Below are 19,578 nucleotides of genomic sequence, written 5' to 3'. Positions count from 1 at the left end.
GTGAGTTGTAGTTTGTTAACATCTGACCCTTCAGATATTGCCGAAATACAACTTCCAGCATGCCTGGCCATGCTGGGAATTATAGTTTTGCAACAGCTGGAGGCACACTAGTTGGGAAACATTGTTCGTTTCCTAACTCTTTTTCCCAACCCGTGTGCCTCCAGCTGTGCCTCCAAACTATAACGCCCAGCATGCACTGACAGACCATTCATGCCGGGAATTGAAGTTGTGCAACAGCTGGAGGCACACTGGTTTGGAAACACTAAGTTAAGTAAAAAACTTTCAAGTGTTTTGCAACCAGTGTGCCTTCAGCTCTTGCATAACTACAACCCTCAGCATGCACGGACTGCCAAAGGGCATGCTGGGAGTTGTAGCAGTATGCCTCCAGCTGTTGCATAACTACATGTTCCAGCATGTCCTTCTGCTGTCACTGCATGCTGAGATTTGAAGTTTTTGCAACAGCTAAAGGCACACTGGTTGCGAAACACTGAGTCTGTTTCCGTGTTTCGCAACCAGTGTGCCTCCAGCTGTTGCAAAACTACAACTCACAGCATGCACGGACAGCCAAAGGGCATGCTCGGAGTTGTAGTTTTGCAACAGCTGGATGTTTCCCCCCCCCCCAATGTGAATGGACAGGGTACACTCACATGGGCGGAGGTTTACAGGGAGTGCTGCAAGATTGAGATGCAGCAAACTCGCTGTCAACCCCCGCCCGTGTGACTGTACCCTAAAAACACTACACTACACTACACTTAAATAAAATAAGTAAAAAACACTATATATACACATACCGCTACACGACCCCCCTCCCCTCCCCAATAAATATGAACAACGTCTGGTACGGCACTGTTTCCAAAATGGAGCCTCCAGTTGTTGCAAAACAACAACTCCCAGTATTGCAGGACAGACATTGACTGTCCAGGCATGTTGGGAGTTTTGCCACAGCTGGAGGCACCCTGTTTGGGAAACACTGGCATAGAATACCCCTATGTCCACCCCTATGCAAAACCCTAATTTAGGCCTCAAATGCGCATGGCACTCTCTCACTTCGGAGCCCTGTCGTATTTCAAGGCAACATTTTAGGGTCACATATGGGGTATCGCCGTACTCGGGAGAAATTGCCTTACAGATTTTGGGGGACTTTTTCTCCTTTTACCCATTATGAAAAGGAACAGTTGGAGTCTACACCAGTATGTTAGTGTATAAAAATAAAATTATTTACACTGACATGCAGGTATTGCCGCATACTTTACATTTTCACAAGAGGTAAATGGGAAAAAAGATCCCCATTTTTTGGGACACAATTTAGCCAGAGTACGGAGATAACACATATGTGGGCGCAAAGTGCTCTGCGGGTGCACAACAAGGCCCATAAGGTAGAGTGCACCATGTACATTTGAGGTGATTTGTCACAGATGTTAAATGAAGAATAAGGACATTGGTATAATTGATGTGTTATAATTGGGTGCAAAAAGTGGTATTATTGTGAGATTAAAACTCTACATATTGAAGAAAAAAAATTCTAAAACTAATAACGAGGACACACCTACGGTTTAGGTGCAGATACGCTGCAGACAAAGCTCCTACTAAATAGAGCTGCGGTGTAAATTTATGCTCTGAGGAGAATTCTAAATTTAAACGCAATTCAAGAAAGTAGCTGCACAAGAATGATAAATTTAACGCAGCTGCGCCAAATTTAGACAACAGGCAGAGGGGTAAAAAACTTCTATTATACACTGGAAATGATACATGTCCCCCAGTGACCTCACCAGCAGAATAGTGAGTACAGCTCTGGAGTATAATACAGGATATAATCAGGATCAGTACAGGATAAGTAATGTAATGTATGTACACAGTGACCTCAACGGCAGAATAGTGAGTGCAGCTCTAGAGTATAATACAGGATATAACTCAGTACATAAGTAATGTAAAGTGACCCTACAATCATCGCAATAGTGGCATCTTATACAATGTGTGGCACCCATTGTGCAAAATCTAACTATTGCGATAAATGAAGGCTCACTTTACATTACTTCTGGTGGAAGCAGCAGGTCACTCACCTAGTCTCCTAAGGAAACTTTTAGATTCGACTGTTGTGAGGCTCCTCAGGTTCTGTTATATGAATGGCGGCTCTGGAGTATAATACAGGATATAACTCAGGATCAGTACAGGATACGTATGGGGGGAGGGGATTATCAGATTATACATGTGAGGGGAGGATAATAATGATTATTATAATCCTCCCCTCACATATATGTAACATCTCCCCCTCACATGTATAATCTGATAATCCCCTCACATATATAATATCATAATCAGATTATATGTGAAGGGATTATCAATGTGAGGAGGGGGTTATCAGATTATACATGTGAGGGGTAGATGTTACATATATGTGAGGGAAGGATTATAATAATCATTAATATCCTCCCCTCACATGTATAATTTCCTCCCTTCTTACATTATATAATAACCCCCCCCCCCACATTATATAATAAATACCCCCACCCCCCACACTATATAATAAATCCCCCCCCCCCACACACACACACACACACACTATATAACAAATACCCCCAACACACACACACACACTATATAATAAATACCCCCAACACACACACACTATATAATAAATACCCCCAACACACACACACACTATATAATAAATCCCCCCCCAACACACACACACTATATAATAAATCCCCCCCCCCAACACACACACACACACTATATAATAAATCCCCCCCAACACACACACACACACTATTTAATAAATCCCCACCAACACACACACACACACACACACACTATATAATAAATCCCCCCCAACACACACACACTATATAATAAATCCCCCCCCCAACACACACACACACACACACACACTATATAATAAATCCCCCCCAACACACACACACTATATAATAAATCCCCCACCACACACACACACACACACACACACTATATAATAAATCCCCCCACCACACACGCACACTATATAATAAATCCCCCCCACCACACACACATACAATAAATCCCCCCCCACCACACACACATAAACACACATACACACATTATATAATAAATCCCCCCCCGCCACACACACATTATACATACTCACATATCCGGCGGTGGGTCCCCTGCTGCGGCCTGGATCCTGGAAGCGGCCGTGTGGGGACTGAGAGGAGGAGCGGGAGACTCTCTTTGCTCCGCTCCTCTCTATGATGCCGCCCGTGACGTCACACGTCACGTAACGTGGCCATCTCCCAGACAGCCATTGCGGTACTGGCTGCCTGGGGATGAGTGACGGCGGCGGCGGCGAACATAAAAAGGTAGCAAAAGGGGCAAAAGGGGCGAGCTGCTTTTGGGCCCCCAGGAATTACAGGACCCGGGGCAGCTGCCCCTTTGTCCCGCGTTAAAGACGGGCCTGGGCACACAATTCTTTCATGGGGCCGGGCAGGGGCGTACCTAGAGCATTTGGCACCCGGGGCGGACCCTTTGTTTGGCACCCCCCCCCCCCCGCTTAATTACACCCACTTCCCTCCCCCCCCTTTATTTACCCCCTCCTCCCCCCCCCCCTAATTACACCCCCTCCCAGGAGCGGACTGACAACACTCAGGGCCCATGGACCAAAAAAAAGCAAGGGCCCCTACTAGGCTCTGCAGCTCGTCAATCGTCTGCCACACTCCTATTCCACCTAAATCCCACACACAATAAACTAAAATTTATATATTTATATATATAAGAAACACTTTAACATAGGTAAATTTCCATGACCAATAATACTGGTATACAAGGAGTAAATATATGCCACCACACAATAACTGTATAATAACGCCATACTGTACTGAATAAAACCACTATACACCGACCAGTATACTATAAAGGATCTGTATAAGTGATTATTTACAGGACCATATGGCGGTAGATATCAGCTGTACACAGGATGTGTATACCATATAAGCGATTATAGTTACATTTTGGGACTCACAATTATGTATTCTGATCAGCGGCGTCCTCTTTCCTTTTCTTCTCCGTCTGGATAAGACCGCCATGTGGATCTCTTAACATCTGCAGGAATGTCAGACTCTGCATTTTTCCAGTGCCCTCCTCTGCACAATCATTCCATCTATAGGCCCACAAACTGTAATAATGCCCTCCTTGGTGTCCTGCACAGTAAACGGGCAGGTAGGTAGGTAGCCAGATAAATAGGTAACTAGGTAGGTAGATCAGGAAGCCAGATATGTAGGTAGGTAGGGGGCTAGCTAGGTAGTTAGGCAGCCATGGATGAAGGCCAGGTATGTACATAGTTAGGTAGCTGGGTATGTAGGTAAGAAGTTAGGCATCCAAGTATAAAGTTAGGTAGCCCCCTTCCCTGTAGGTATAGGCAGCAGAGTTAAACCCCCTTCCCAATAGGTATAGGAACAGAGTTAACCCCCCTTTCCCCGTAGGTATAGGCAGAGTTAAAAAAAAAAAAACCCTCCCCATGTTTCCCATAGGCATAGGCAGAGTTAAACCCCTTTTTTCCCCATAGGTATAGGCAGATTCCCCCCCTCTTCCCAATTGGTATAGGCAGAGTTACCCCACTCTTCCCCATTGGTATAGGAAGAGTTACCCACCTCTTCCCCACTGGTATAGGCAGTTACCCCCCCCCCCCCCTTTCCTCATAGGTATAGGCAGAGTTACCTTCCCCCCCCTCTTTCCCATAGGTATAAGCAGGTACACCTCCCCTCATTCCCATGGGTATATGTAGTTACATCCCCCCCCTTTCCCATAGGTATATGCAGTTACACCCCCCCCCCTCTTTCCCATATGTATATGCAGCTACAACCCCCCCTCTTCCCCATAGGTATATGCAGTTACACACACACCCCTTTCCCATAGGTATATGCAGTTACACCCCCCCCTTTCCCATAGGTATATGCAGTTACACCCCCCCCTTTCCCATAGGTATATGCAGCTACACCCCCCACCTTCCCCATAGGTATATGTAGAGTAACCCCCCCTCCCCTTCCCCATAGGTATATGTAGAGTAACCCCCCCTCCCCTATACGTATATGTAGAGTAACCCCCCCTCCCCTTCCCCATAGGTATATGTAGAGTAACCCAACCCCCTTCCCCATAGGTATATGTAGAGTAACCCCCCCTCCCCTTCCCCATAGGTATATGTAGAGTAACCCCCCCCCCCCTCCCCTTAGGTATATGTAGAGTAACCCCCCCTCCCCTTCCCCATAGGTATTTGTAGAGTAACCCCCCCCCCTCTCCTATAGGTATATGTAGAGTAACCCCCCCCCTCCCCTATAGGTATATGTAGAGTAACCCCCCCCATAGGTATATGTAGAGTAACCCCCCCTCCTCCCCTATAGGTATCTATGTAGAGTAACCCCCCTCCCCCATAGGTATATGTAGAGTAACCCCCCCCCCCATAGGTGTATGCAGAGTTGAGAAAAAATAAATTAAAAAAGGATGCTCACCTGATGTCCCACGCAGCGTTCTCCTCAGCTGCAGGGCCCGCGTCTTCTCCCCTCCACAGTACAGGCGCCGGATGAGTGACGTCACTGGCGCCTGTACTGCGTGCTGCGTGGGGGCGGAGGTCACGTCTCCTCTGTGTAGCTGCAGCTCACACAGAGGAGACACCTTCTCCTGTAGGTGCGTGTATTGCGCATACAGGAGAAGGCACCGCTGTCTGCTGGTGATCTGGGACGAGTGTCCCGAATCCTCAGTAGTGGTGGCGGTGGCTGCGGCGGGTCAGTCCGCCCCTGGCACCCCCCTTAATACGCCACTGGGGCCGGGGCTAAGGGGCTCCAGCCTAGACGGGGCCCCCCCACACCGCGGGGGCTGCGGGGGCCCCCGCTGCGCCACTGGCTGCATCTCACATGTGATTCAGGGTCAGCCCACCTACCTTCATTCCTGCCGCTGTTTCCCGCCCTCCCATAATCCCCTGCCCCATGTACTCACATGTGGATCTGCCATCTTAGGTCCCCAATAGCCTGGAACGCTGTAAAATGGAGTTTAATGAAGCGATTCGTGCGATAGAATCGCGGCGGTATTCGTTGCAAATCGAATTTTTAATGAAATTCGTAAGGAATTTGGGTTCGTCAACTTCGATTCGCTCATCTCTAATGGTGACCATGGCGGACATTTTGAAGTCGGCCATTTTGAATCCAACTTTAGTTTTTTCAATAGGAAGAGGGTCATGTGACACATCAAACCTATTGGCAATTTCACAAGAAAAACAATGATGTGCTTGGTTTTAACGTAACTTTATTCTTTCATGAGTTATTTACAAGTTTCTGACCACTTATAAAATGTGTTCAATGTGCTGCCCATTGTGTTGGATTGTCAATGCAACCCTCTTCTCCCACTCTTCACACACTGATAGCAACACCGCAGGAGAAATGCTAGCACAGGCTTCCAGTATCTGTAGGTTCAGGTGCTGCACATCTTGTATCTTCACAGCATAGACAATTGTCTTCAGATGACCCCAAAGATAAAAGTCTAATGGGGTCAGATCGGGAGACCTTGGGGGCCATTCAGCTGGCCCACGATGACCAATCCACTTTCCAGGAAACTGTTCATCTAGGAATGCTCGGACCCGACACCCATAATGTGGTGGTGCACCATCTTGCTGGAAAAACTCAGGGAACGTGCCAGCTTCAATGCATAAAGAGGGAAACACATCATTATGTAGCAATTTCACATATCCAGTGGCCTTGAGGTTTCCATTGATGAAGAATGGCCCCACTATCTTTGTACCCCATATACCACACTATACCATCAATTTTTGTGTTCCAACAGTCTTGGAGGGATCTATCCAACGTGGGTTGGTGTCAGACCAATCAGCGGTGGTTTTGTTTGTTAACTTCACCATTCACATAAAAGTTTGCCTCACCACTGAACAAAATCTTCTGCGTAAACTGAGGGTCCTGTTCCAATTTTTGTTTTGCCCATTCTGCAGCACCTAAAACTACAGATACTGGAAGCCTGTGCTAGCATTTCTCCTGCGGTGTTGCTATCAGTGTGTGAAGAGTGGGAGAAGAGGGTTGCATTGACAATCCAACACAATGGGCAGCACATTGAACACATTTTATAAGTGGTCAGAAACTTGTAAATAACTCATGAAAGAATAAAGTTATGTTAAAACCAAGCACATCATTGTTTTTCTTGTGAAATTCCCAATAAGTTTGATGTGCCACATGACCCTCTTCCTATTGAAAAAACAAAAGTTGGATTCAAAATGTCCGACTTCAAAATGGCCGCCATGGTCACCACCCATCTTGAAAAGTTTCCCCCCTCACATATACTAATGTGCCACAAACAGGAAGTTAATATCACCAACCATTTTATTAAGGTGTATCCATATAAATGGCCCACCCCGTAGTGTTGCTCGTGAATATTCTCAATGCAAATTTTATTCGCGAATTCGCGAATATAGCACTATATATTCGCAATTATGAATATATATATATTTTTTTTTTTTCACAGTACACATCACAGTGATCATCCCTCTCTGCTTCCAGCTTGTGTGGTGTAAAGAAGGCTCTAATACTACTGTGTGAGACTGGCGTTCGAATTTTCGCATATGTGAAAATTAGCATATGCAAATTTCCGTATGTACGAATCTTCGCGTAGGCAAATTTTTGTATATGCGAATATTACGAATATGCGAATTTAGAGAATATATGACGAATATTCATCCATATATTTGCGAAATATCGTAAATTTGAATATGGCCTATGCCACTCAACACTAGTCTAAAGCAGTGGTCTTCAACCTGCGGACCTCCAGATGTTGCAAAACTACAATTCCCATCATGCCCGGACAGCCGTTGGCTGTCCGGGCATGCTGGGAGTTGTAGTTTTACAACATCTGGAGGTCCGCAGGTTGAAGACCACTGGTCTAAAGGTATGTTCACATGTACATAAACCTCTGCAAAATTCACAGTGTGTAAATGGGAATATACCTTTACAATAAACATACATTATAATACTATCAGAGCAGACATATGAAGTCTATTGAAAAATATTGTAACAGACCTCAGCACAAGTGTAATGCGGTGTCCATATATTTGCTTTTTTGTGGTGTTTTTGCTGTATTTGTACATAGTTAGAACCTAAATTGGCTGTGTGGGCTTTACAATCTGATTAGCATTACCAGCTGCAATATTACACACAACCTGAGGACAGGTGTGGCGCTGTATTTTTTTTTTTTAGAGGAAATCAGATTTCCTAATACTCGATAACCCATTAAGCAGATTGTTTATGACAAAGAAACCATTGGTAAATCTTTTTTTCACAAAGCACAATGTAAAGACGCGTGTGTTTTCTGCAGAGTGGTTTTTATGCATTTCCTTTGCAGCTCTCAAACACCAATGTGAGAATAGGCCCAAGTGAGGAGCAACTGAGAACATGGCCGCAGATACAACGAGCACCAAACAACAAACACCTGGGAATCAGGTGCTGATGTGCTGCAGTAAAGCACAGGAAATGCTGTGAAAAGGTTCTTTGCCCCATTACACCACAAGGTTCACTAAGGGTAGGTGCATTTGTGCTCCATTAACGGCATCCTGACTGAAACAGAATGCCGATGTATGGGAGCAGCGACCCCCTATTGATTTCTATGGCCAAATGAAGTCCCCTAGGGGGAGATTTATCAAAACCTGTGTAGAGGAAGAGTGGTGCAGTTGTGCGTAGCAACCAATCAGATCGCTTCTTTAATTTTTCGCAGGCCTCTTTAAAAAATGAAAGTGACCTGATTGGTTGCTATAGGCAACTGCACCACTCTTGCTCTACATAGGCTTTGATAAATCTCCCCCCTAATATGCGCTATTTTCAGCAGACTCGAAAGCTTGGCCGGCTACACTTTTGAGTGCACTGAAAATAGCATATATTTCCCAAAGGCTGCCCGGACATGCTGGGATCTGTAGTTTAGAAACAGCTGGAGGCACCTTAGTTAGAAAAAACTGCCCTGTACACATGAAAATGTAAAAAAAATATATATAATGTGTTAGCGGTGCTAAGGATAGATGCGGATATGGGTGAGTAACTCGGCGCACTTTTGTTTCTGCAGGGGACTCTGCTGTATAGGTGGGTTCACAATGCACTTTTGTTTTCATTTAATATATACTTGCAAAGGAAAAAAAGGATCGGTTAAGGGTAGGGACACTCTACGTTCTGGTCCCCGTTAATCGTATCTGTCGGCATCCCACCGAAATTTGGATACCAAGGTATACTGTTACAAGGAGCAATGCAGGTGACACTGTTTGGCCATGGAAATCAATGGCGTCCACTGCTAGTGTTTAACAGGCTACGATTAGTGGAAGCACAAATGTAGTATGAACCTACACTAACCGTGGACCTCATTGATTTCTATCGCTGGACGGAGTCATCTGGTGACTCTGTTTGGGACATATGTGCTAAAAATAAGATGCAGATGGATACAACTAAAGGGGCACTAACGCAGTGTAAACCTGTTTTGGGTTTGATTCACGCTGAACTGTTTTACATACTTGAAAAGGGGGAAAAATGTATACGTAAACTGATGCTAAAATTGGATAAAGCTGCATGGGAAAAACTGTATACATTAACGGATGCTAAAAAACTGATGTTGCTGTATGGGTGCCTTCACTGCGCTTTTGTGTGTTTAATTCATACCTTTTCGTACACTGGAAAGGAAAGAAAAAACATACGTTAACGCCTTAAAGGAGATCTCCAGACCATAAAAATTGTCCCCCATAGTGCCGGCAGTAAAACAATAAAGATGTACATACCTACCTCCCGGTAACCGGCTCCGGTCTCCGCCACAATCCACTTCCTGGTTGCCGGTGGTCGGATGAATCAGCCAATCACCAGCCGCAGCGCAGTCCGACTAGGCCGGGTTTTAGGCTGAGCGGCAGTGTGACGTTTTCGGCCCTGGCCGCAGGTGCCGGTGTAGTAATGAATTTTGTGTCCTGAAGCGTCTTCACACTGCCGCTCAGCCTATCGCCGGCCGAGTCGGACTTTGCTGCGGCTGGTGATTGGCTGAGCGCAGTATGATTCATCCGACCACCAGCAACCAGGAAGTGGATCGCGGCGGAGACCGTAGCCGGTTACCGGAGGCCCCGGGGGAGCGGAGGAAGGTTTTTTGTTTTTTTTTCTGCCGGCACTATGGGCGACAATTTTTATATTCCGGAGTTCTCCTTTAAGGACGGACACATTTTTTACCTTAATGACCATGTTTTGATTTTATTTATTTTTTGACATGTTTCTTTAAATGGTAATAACTCAGCGATTCTGAGATTTTTTTTTTCAGTGACACATTGTACTTTATACAGGTGGTGCATTTTTGTTGACACATGCAGCATTTTTTTTTTATGGTGTTCACTGTGCGGTAAAAGGGATGTCAAATTTATTCTGTGGGCCGTTACGATTATAGCGATACCTATTTTATGTTCCTTTTCCTTTTTCTGAGAATTTTTTTCCCTTTTCTGTGTGATCATTTTCCGACAGCCATAACTTTTTTTTTTATTGGTATCATTTTTGCGATACATGCTACCTTTTTTTTTTTTTTTTATCCGCTATTTGCACCAGAATTGGCGGATTTTGCGTGTTTTAAAAATTTTTTAATTTTTGGCATTCACTGTGCGGGATAATTTAAATTATAGCTTTTATAGTACACATGATTGCGGAAGTGGCAATACCTAGTATGCATATGATGTTTTTTCATTTATAATACAGGGCTTTTATTGGGCAAACAGGGTAGTATTAGTTATTTTATTTTTTTACACACTATACTTTTATTAAAGAACCTTTTTTATTTAGTGTTTTCACTTTTTACAGGTTATACTATGCTGCAATACATTTGTACTACAGCACAGTATGACCTGATGAGCTGCGCACACTACAGCTTGTGCGATCCAGCTGCATCTCACAGGCTTCCGTAGCCGGTAGACGGGAGGTCATCATCTGACCACCTGCTGCCATAGCAACAAACGGGGACCTGCAATTGTTGGGGGAAAAGGGGGAGAACCCTCTGGTGTCAACACCATAGATACCGTGATCAGGATTGATCATGGCATCTATGGGGCTAATGCTGCGGGACCAGCACAATCGCAACCCTGACAGCGGCGGCGGGACCCCGGCTATTATTGACAGCCAGGTCCTGCCGCTGATCTCCTGAGCTGCGTGCGGCAAAGCAGGAGGTCGTCAGGAGGTATGTATACGTCCCAGCGCGCGAATGTGTCTGGTGCTGAGACATATGCATACGTCCTATAGCGGGAAGGGGTTAAGGACTCAGCCCTTTTTTGCAAACCTGACCATTGTCACTTCAATAACTCTGGGATGCTTTTACTTTTCATTCTGATTGAGATTTTTTCATGACATTCTTCTTTAACATAGTAGTAAATTTTCGGTGATCCTTGCATCATTTCTTGGTAAAAAAATTTAAAATGTCATGGAAATTTAGCATTTTTCTAACTTTGAAACGCTCTGATGTAAGGAAAATAGACATACCAATAAGGCTGGGTTCGCATTGTGTTTTCCCCCATACGGGAGCGCATACGGCAGGGGAGAGCTAAAAACTTGCGCTCCTGTATGCCTTTCTATGCGCTCCCGTATGTAATTAATTTCAATGAGCCGACCGCAGTGAAACGTTCGGTCGGCTTATTTTTGCACCGTATGCGGTTTTTCCCCGCACCTAAAACCGGATGTGCTCCTGTATGGGGGAAAATGTAATGGGAACCTAGCCTAAATGATATATTGATTCACATATACAATATGCCTACTTTATGTTGGCATCATAAAGTTGACATGTTTTCACTTCTTGAAGACCTTAGAGGGCTTCAAAGTATAGAAGACATTTTCCAAATTTTCACGAATTCAAAATCAAAATTTTTCAGGGACCAGTTCAGTTTTGAAATGAATTTGAGGGTCTTTGTTAGAAATCCCCCCCATAATGGACCCCATTATTAAAACTGCACCCCTCAAACTAACATTCAGAAAGTTTAACCCTTTAGATGTTTGACAGAAATTTTAAAATGTTCATTTTTTTTTCTTTTTACACATGTTCTTGTAGACCAGATCATTTTTTTCATTTATTTTTATAACAAGGGGTAAAAGAGGAGAGAGCCCACCAAAATTTGTAACGCAATTTCTCTCCAGTAAGGAAATACCTCATGTGGATGTGAAGTGCTCTGCGAACGCATTACATGGCTTAGAAGGGAAGGAGCGACAATGGGATTTTGGAGAGCGAATTTTTCTGAAATGGTTTTTAGGGGGCATGCCGCATTTAGGAAGCCCCTATGGTGCCAGAACAGCAAAAAAAAAAAAAAAATACATGGCAAATTATTTGGGAAACTACACCCCTCGAGGAACGTAACAAGGGGGTACAGTGAGCCTTAACACCCTACAGTTGATTAATGAACTTTTATTAAAGTGGGACGTTAAAATGGAAAATTAGATATTTTTTTTTTTTTTTTTGCTACATTTCTGGTGTTACCCCAAATTGATTTTCCAAGGGGTAATAGGAGAAATTGTCCCCTAATATTTGTAACCCCATTTGTCACACAAGGAAATACCTCATATTTGGGTGTAAAGTGCTTTGCGGGTGCACTAGAGGGCTCAGAAGGGAAGGAGCGAAATTGGGCTTTTGGAGAGAGAATTTGTTTGGAATGGAAGTCGGGGGCCATGTGTGTTTACAAAGCTCCCCATGCTGCCAGAACAGTGGACCCCCCCCCACATGTGACCCCATTTTGGAAACTTCACCCCTCGCGGAATGTAATAAGGGGTGCACCATTTACAGCCCACTGTTTTTTGACAGATCTTTGGAACAGTGGACTGCGCAAATGAAGAAAATTAAATTTTTCATTTGCACAGTTCACTTTTCCAAATATCTGTCAAAGGACAGTGGGGTGTAAATGCTCACTGCACTTCTAATTACATTACGCGAGGGGTGTCGTTTCTAAAATGGGGTTACATGTGGGGGAGGGTCCACTGTTCTGGCAGCATGAGGGCTTTGTAAACGCACATGGCCCCCGACTTCCATTCCAAACTATCTCTCAAAAGCCCAATGTCGCTCCTTCCCTCCTTTTTTTATTTTTCTTTTGTTTGTCAGAATCGCTGAAACTATCAGCCACCCATGTGCAAATCACCAATTTAGGCCTCAGGGCTCAAATGTACATGGTGCACGCTCTCTCTCTCTCTCTCCTGAGCGCTGTAGTGATTTTGGGGGTCTTTTTTTTCCCTTTTTACCTCTTGTGAAAATAAAAAGTATGGGGCAACACCAGCATGTTGGTGTAAAAAAATAAAATTTTTTACACTAACATGTTGGTGTAGACCCCAACTTTATCTTTTCATAAGGGATAAAAGGAGAAAAAGCCCCCCCAAAAAAAATACCCCATAAGTGTCCCCAAACTGTTGCTTTGAAAAAGGACAGGGCTCCGGAGGGAGAGAACGCCATGCGCATTTTAGGCCTAAATTAGGGATAGGGACGGACCCAGATGCAAGCATTACACTTGTCTCCCTACCAAAAATATTCTACGGCACTGTCTCACAAACAGGGTGCCTCCAGCTGTTGCAAAGCTCCCAGTATGCCTGGATAGTCGATGGCTGTCTGGCAATACTATGAGTTGTTTTTGCAACAGCTGGAAGCTCTGTTTTGGATACAGTGGCGTACCAGATGTTTTCAATTATGGGGCGGGGGCGGGGGGGGGGGGTGGACGGGGTAACTGTGTAAGGGTGTGTATGTAGTGTTTTACTTTTTATTTTTGTGTAAGTGTAGTGTTTATTTTTGGGTACATTCACACAGGCGGGGGTTCACAGCGAGTTTCCCGCTGGGAGTTTGAGTTGCAACGGAAAATTTGCTGCAGCTCAAACCTCCAGCTGTTGCAAAACTACAACTCCCAGCTTCCACTGAGACTATGGATGCTGGGAGTTGTTGTTATGCAACAGCTGGCGGCACACTGGTTGGGAAACACTGAGTTAGGTAACAGACTACCGCAGTGTGCCTACAGCTGTTGCAAAACTACAACTCCCAGCATGCACTGACAGACCGTGCATGTTGGGAGTTGTAGTTTTGCAACACATCTGGAGGCACACTGGTTGGGAAACACTGAGTTAGGTAACAGACTACTGCAGTCTTTCTGCACCAGTGTGCCTCCAGATGTGTTGCAAAACTACAACTCCCAACATTCACGGTCTGTCAGTGCATGCTGGGAGTTGTAGTTTTGCAACAGCTGTAGGCACACTGCGGTAGTCTGCTACCTAACTCAGTGTTTCCCAATCAGTGTGCCTCCAGCTGTTGCATAACTACAACTCCCAGCATCCACAGTCTATCAGTGCATGCTGGGAATTGTAGTTTTGCAACAGCTGGAGGTTTGCCCCCACCCCCAATGTGAATGTAAAAACAAACACTCAGCATGCACTGGCAGCCGAAGGGCATGCTGGGGGTTGTAGTTACGAAACAGCTGGAGGCACACTTTTGCATAGAAAAAATGTACCTCCAGCTGTTGCATAACTACAACTCCCAGCATGCTAAAAGTTAAGGAACAGCAGGAGGCACAGCCTTACCTCCTGCTGCTGATACTCTGGAGTCCCCCACCCCCCGCTGCCGATGTCGGTGGAGGGGGTGCCGTTAGTGACACCCCCAGCAGGAGTCCTGATTCGTCGGCCAATAACGGCTGCAACAGATCCATTTTTTATTTTATTTTATGTGTGTGTGTATGTATGTATGTATGTATGTGTGTATATATATATGTGTGTGTGTGTGTATATATATATATATATATATATATATGTATAGTGTTTTGTATATATGTGTGTGTGTATATATATAGATATAGATATATATATGTGTGTGTATATATATATATATATATATGTGTGTGTATATATATATGTATATATGTATAGTGTTTGTGTGTGTGTGTATATATGTGTATAGTGTGTGTGTGTATAGATAGATAGTGTGTGTGTGTGTGGTGGTTGTCCACATTTTTGCATACAGTCATAATTAAACCGACTGTAACAGAAACTGTAAAACAGACCACCATAGAAATGTGTCCAGCACTGAAAGGGTGTGTGTGATTCGAGCTCTGGTGGGGGCCGGGTCAATTAAGAAGCCTTAATACAGCTGCTCCGGTGCAGTCCCGAGGCGGTGAGGACAGGTGTGCACTTAACTTTTTTTTGGAGGGAAATGGCAAGGAGCGTTTGTGGAGAAAGTAAGTGAAACTTGGGGTGTAATTGGGTGGGGGACACTTTCACAGCGTTTTCTGTACATGACTGCACCTCCATGTAGGATCGGTGATCGGCACATCACACATCTGTGTCGTGTTCACACATCTGTGTTTTGTTTAGTGCGGATTGTATTGGCGGCCATGTTCTCAGCTGCCCCTCACTTGGGCCATGTTCACACATCTGTGTTTTGTTTAGTGCGGATTGTATTGGCGGCCATGTTCTCAGCTGCCCCTCACTTGGGCCATGTTCACACATCTGTGTTTTGTTTAGTGCGGATTGTATTGGCGGCCATGTTCTCAGCTGCCCCTCACTTGGGCCGTGTTCACACATCTGTGTTTTGTTTAGTGCGGATTGTATTGGCGGCCATGTTCTCAGCTGCCCCTCACTTGGGCCGTGTTCACACATTGTGTTTTGTTTAGTGCGGATTGTATTGGCGGCCATGTTCTCAGCTGCCCCTCACTTGGGCCGTGTTCACACATTGTGTTTTGTTTAGTGCGGATTGTATTGGCGGCCATGTTCTCAGCTGCCCCTCACTTGGGCCGTGTTCACACTTGTTCGAGAACTGCATAAAACTGCACTGCAGAAAACACACCTCTTTACATTGTGCTTAATGATCAGCAGCTGGAAAACCAGCAGCTGTCTGGGCATGCTGGTAGTTGTAGTTTTGCAACAGCTGGAGGCACCCTAGTTGGGAAACACTTGTCTATATAACCTCATTACTACTACTACTGTAATCTTCCCCATTGTGCAGAGAAATAGTGGAGCAGTTGCCCATAACAACCAATCAGATTCCAGCTTTCATTTTTCTGAAGCCTTTTCAAACAATAAATGTAAATTCGAATTGGTTGCTATGGGCAACTGCTTTACTTTTACTTTGCAGAAGGGTTGAGAAATCTCCCCCTATGGCAGCGTTTCCCAACCAGGGTGCCATGTTGCAAAACTACAACTCTGTCTGGGCATGCTGGAAGTTGTAGTTTTGCAACATCTAAAAGGTTGACGTTATGTCATTTGGATTCACACACACACACACACACACTGGCAACTTGTGCAATCTAGAAATGCACCCATTATTGCTTCTGGAATACCATACAAAAATAAAACTGCACCTCCATGTAGGATCAGTGATCGGCACATTGGCCCCTGATCCCCGTGTGTTTTGTTTAGTGCGGATTGTATTGGCGGCCATGTTCTCAGTTGCCCCTCACTTGGGCCATGTTCACACATGTTTTAGAACTGCATAAAAACTGCACTGCAGAAAACACACCTTTACAATGTGCTTTATGAGCAGCAGCTGGAAAACCAGCAGCTGTCTGGGCATGCTGGTAGTTGTAGTTTTGCAACAGCTGGAGGCACCCTAGTTGGGAAACAGTTGTCTTTATAACCTCATTACTACTACTGTACCTGAATGTGTCATCCTGTTTTTTTTTAATATGGTATTCCGGAAGCAATAATGTGCGCATTTCTAGATTGCACAAGGGGGGTAGGTAGGTGTGTGTGTGTGTGTGTGTGTGTGTGTGTATCCAAATGTCAAGACGTCGACCTTTAAGATGTTGCAAAACTACAACTTCCAGCATGCCCAGACAGAGTTGTAGTTTTGCAACATGGCACCCTGGTTGGGAAACGCTGCCATAGGGGGAGATTTCTCAACCCTTCTGCAAAGTAAAAGTAAAGCAGTTGCCCATAGCAACCAATTCGAATTTACATTTATTGTTTGAAAAGGCTTCTGAAAAATGAAAGCTGGAATCTGATTGGTTGTTATGGGCAACTGCTCCACTATTTCTCTGCACAACGGGGAAGATTACAGTAGTAGTAGTAATGAGGTTATATAGACAAGTGTTTCCCAACTAGGGTGCCTCCAGCTGTTGCAAAACTACAACTACCAGCATGCCCAGACAGCTGCTGGTTTTCCAGCTGCTGATCATTAAGCACAATGTAAAGAGGTGTGTTTTCTGCAGTGCAGTTTTATGCAGTTCTCGAACACGTGTGAACACGGCCCAAGTGAGGGGCAACTGAGAACATGGCCGCCAATACAATCCGCACTAAACAAAACACAGATGTGTGAACACGGCCCAAGTGAGGGGCAGCTGAGAACATGGCCGCCAATACAATCCGCACTAAACAAAACGCAGATGTGTGAACACGGCCCAAGTGAGGGGCAGCTGAGAACATGGCCGCCAATACAATCCGCACTAAACAAAACACAGATGTGTGAACACGGCCCAAGTGAGGGGCAGCTGAGAACATGGCCGCCAATACAATCCGCACTAAACAACAAACACCTGGGGGATCAGGGGCCAATGTGCCGATCACTGATCCTACATGGAGGTGCAGTTTTTTTTTTTTTGCATGGTATTCCAGAAGCAATAATGGGCGCATTTCTAAATTGCACAAGTTGCCAGTGTGTGTGTGAATCCAAATGACATGAATGTCAACCTTTTAGATGTTGCAAAACTACAACTTCCAGTATGCCCAGACAGCCAACGGCTGTCTGGGCATGCTGGGAGATGTAGTTTTGCAACAGCTGATAGCACCCTGGTTGGGAAACGCTGCCATAGGGGGAGACTTAACACTTCTGCAATTAAACAGTGGAGCAGTTGCCCATAGCAACCAATTAGAATTTACATTTTATGTTTGGAACGGCTTTTGAAAAATGAAACCTGGAATCTGATTGGTTGTTATGGGCAACTGCTCCACTGTTTCTCTGCACAATGGAGATTTCTCAAAACCTGTGCAGAGGAAAAGTTGCACATAGTAACCGCAGATCGCTTCTTCCATTTTTAACAAGGCCTCTGCAAAATGAAAGAAGCGATCTGATTGGTTGCTATGGGAAACTGGGTAACTTCTCCTCTGCACAGGTTTTGATAAATCTCACCCAATGTTTGAAAAACAGACGCTGCGGTATGGGTAGGTTCACACTACACGTGTGTGTTATGGGGGAGGGGTGGGTGTGGTGGTGGTGGTTGTGCGGTTGGAGTTCACTTCCCCCGCACTGCCCACCCATGGAAAGGGAGGAGGCGGCAGCGACATGCAATGGGCGGCGATCCTGGACAGGCAGCAGGGCGATCTGGTGAGTGTGCCTCTGGAGGACCACTGTGCAGTGGTTTCTAAACTGTGGCCCTCCCGATCTTGCAAAACTACAACTCCCAGCATGCCCCGGCAACAAACTACAACTCCCAGCATGCCCTTTGCTGTCAGTACGTGCTGGGAGTTAGTTTTGCAACAGCTGGAGGCGTACTGGTTGTAAAAACACTAAGCTAGATTCTGTTGCCTACCAGTGTGCCTCCAGCATCTACTTGGAATTGTAGTTTTGCTACAGCTGGAGGCACACTGGTGGGGTAAAACTGATTTTAGTCTGTTACCTAATTCGGTGTTTCCCCACCAGTGTGCCTCCAGCTGTGGCAAAACCAAAACTCCCAGCATTCACGGTCTCTCAGTTCATGCTGAGAGTTGTAATTTTGCAACAGCTGGAGGTTTGCACATTCACATGCGCCGGGGTTTATAGTGAGTTTTCCCCTGCAAGTTTGAGGTGCAGCAAATTTTCAACCCCACAGCTCAAACTCCCAGCGGGAAGCTCACTGTGAATGTACTCTTCAGAGTAAATACTACATATACACACACACCCTTACACAGATACACCCACCCCCTGCCCCAAATAGAAATTTAAGATGTTCTGTACAGCAGTTTTCAAAACAGTCTCCAGCCGTTGCAAAACTTCCAGCATTGCCGGTGTTGTGCCGTGGATTGTAATTTGCCATAGATTGTGATGGAGTGACTCAGCAGATTTCCCTGCTCGAGCGCTCCGCCTCCATCACATTCTATAGGCTGACACACACACCACCCCCCAACCACCCCCCAACCCCGCCCGCGGCTCTTTTCCCCGCTCCCTTTAGCTCAGGGAACGGGAAACAGATTTAAAGGGCTTTGGGCGCAGCGCTAGCCATTGCGCATGCGTAGGTTCGAGCGCAGCTAAATTTGTATTGTGCATGCGCAGCACTACGCAAATAGCGTAGGGCTATAGTTAGTGTAGTTTAGCATAGTTTAGTATTAAAAGTGAAAGGGGGTTAGGCACCACAACTCCCAGCATGGGAGTTGTAGTTTAGGACAACTCCCAGCATGCCCAGACAGCTAAAGGCTGCCAGAGCATGCTGGGAGTTGTAGTTTAGCTTAGATTAGACAGCAAAAGGACTACAACTCCCAGCATGCCCAGAAAGCTAAAGGCAGCCCAGGCATGCTGGGAGTTGTAATTTAGCTGATGGGACCACAACTCCCAGCATGCCCAGAAAGGTGAAGGCTGCCCGGGTATGGTCAGAGTTGTAGTGCAGTGAAGGGACCACAACTCCCAACATGCCCAGACAGCTGAAAGCTG

General features: G+C 45.3%; 1 protein-coding gene across 2 annotated transcripts in view; it reads right to left on the bottom strand.

Annotated features, from left to right (window-relative positions):
- The window catches only part of SMPDL3A (sphingomyelin phosphodiesterase acid like 3A), a 163,918-nt gene that overhangs the window by 126,633 nt on the left and 17,707 nt on the right, over nt 1–19,578 (bottom strand). The window contains exon 2 of one of the 2 annotated variants that reach the window (XM_056563300.1): nt 2,061–2,132. The exons of the other annotated variant lie outside the window; for it this stretch is intronic. The gene's annotated coding sequence lies outside the window, so the exon portion shown is untranslated. The remainder of the gene's footprint in view (nt 1–2,060; nt 2,133–19,578) is intronic. 2 annotated transcript variants of the gene reach the window in all.

Source organism: Hyla sarda, chromosome 3 (assembly GCF_029499605.1).
Source record: "Hyla sarda isolate aHylSar1 chromosome 3, aHylSar1.hap1, whole genome shotgun sequence".
NCBI lineage: Eukaryota > Metazoa > Chordata > Amphibia > Anura > Hylidae > Hyla > Hyla sarda.
The sequence above is the reverse complement of the archived record's forward strand: the minus strand, read 5'-3'. Positions and strand labels throughout refer to the sequence as shown.